We start from the raw sequence: 725 nt of genomic DNA on the forward strand, positions 1-725 counted from the left end.
ATGAGGCCCCTTCCAAGGCCTTGGGACTGACCTGGCTTTGGTAGGCTAAGGCTGAGATTCTAGCAGATAGCCTGAGAGGGTGGGCTCTGACCTTCAGTGTAGCAGCTGTGATGTCAGCAGACCCTCCAGAGAGTGCAGGTTCTGGCCTTCATCTAGCATAGGGGCTGAGAACACAGCAGACCAACTGAGAGTCCCAAAATTGCACTCCCCCTTAGGGAACTGTCTTAGTTTGTTCTTCATTGCTGTGACAAAACACTCTGAGCACTACCAACTTGGGGAGGAAAGGGTTTATTTAGCTTACATATCCCAGGTCACAGTTCATCCGGGAGCCCAAGGTAGGAGGAACTCAGGTCAGGAACCTGGAGGCAGGAGCTAGAGCACAGGCCATGGAGGAACGCTGCTTACTGGCTTGCTCCCCTGGCCCCTGCTCAGCCTGCTTTCTTATGCAACACAGGCCCACCTGCCCAGGGGTGGCACCACCCACAGTGGGCTGGGCCCTCCCACATCACTCATCAAGAAGATGCCCTCAGACACGGCCACAGACCAGTCCAATAGAGGAAATTCCCCAATTGAGGCTCCCTCAACCTAGGTATGTCAAGTTGACACTAAAGCTATCCAGCACAGGAACTTCCCAAATTTTCTCTGATTTCCTGCTAATAGGAGTCCAAACCTTAGAAGGAAGCCTGAGTATACCTGACTGGAACCTGAATTGGGCTTCTGTGGGT

General features: G+C 53.0%; 1 protein-coding gene across 1 annotated transcript in view; it reads right to left on the minus strand.

Annotated features, from left to right (window-relative positions):
* Nucleotides 1-725, minus strand: part of Acyp2 (acylphosphatase 2) — a 204,761-nt gene that overhangs the window by 9,204 nt on the left and 194,832 nt on the right. The gene's annotated exons all lie outside the window — the stretch shown is intronic.

Source organism: Nannospalax galili, unplaced genomic scaffold (assembly GCF_000622305.1).
Source record: "Nannospalax galili isolate Female #2095 unplaced genomic scaffold, S.galili_v1.0 scaffold286, whole genome shotgun sequence".
NCBI classification, from domain to species: Eukaryota; Metazoa; Chordata; class Mammalia; order Rodentia; family Spalacidae; genus Nannospalax; species Nannospalax galili.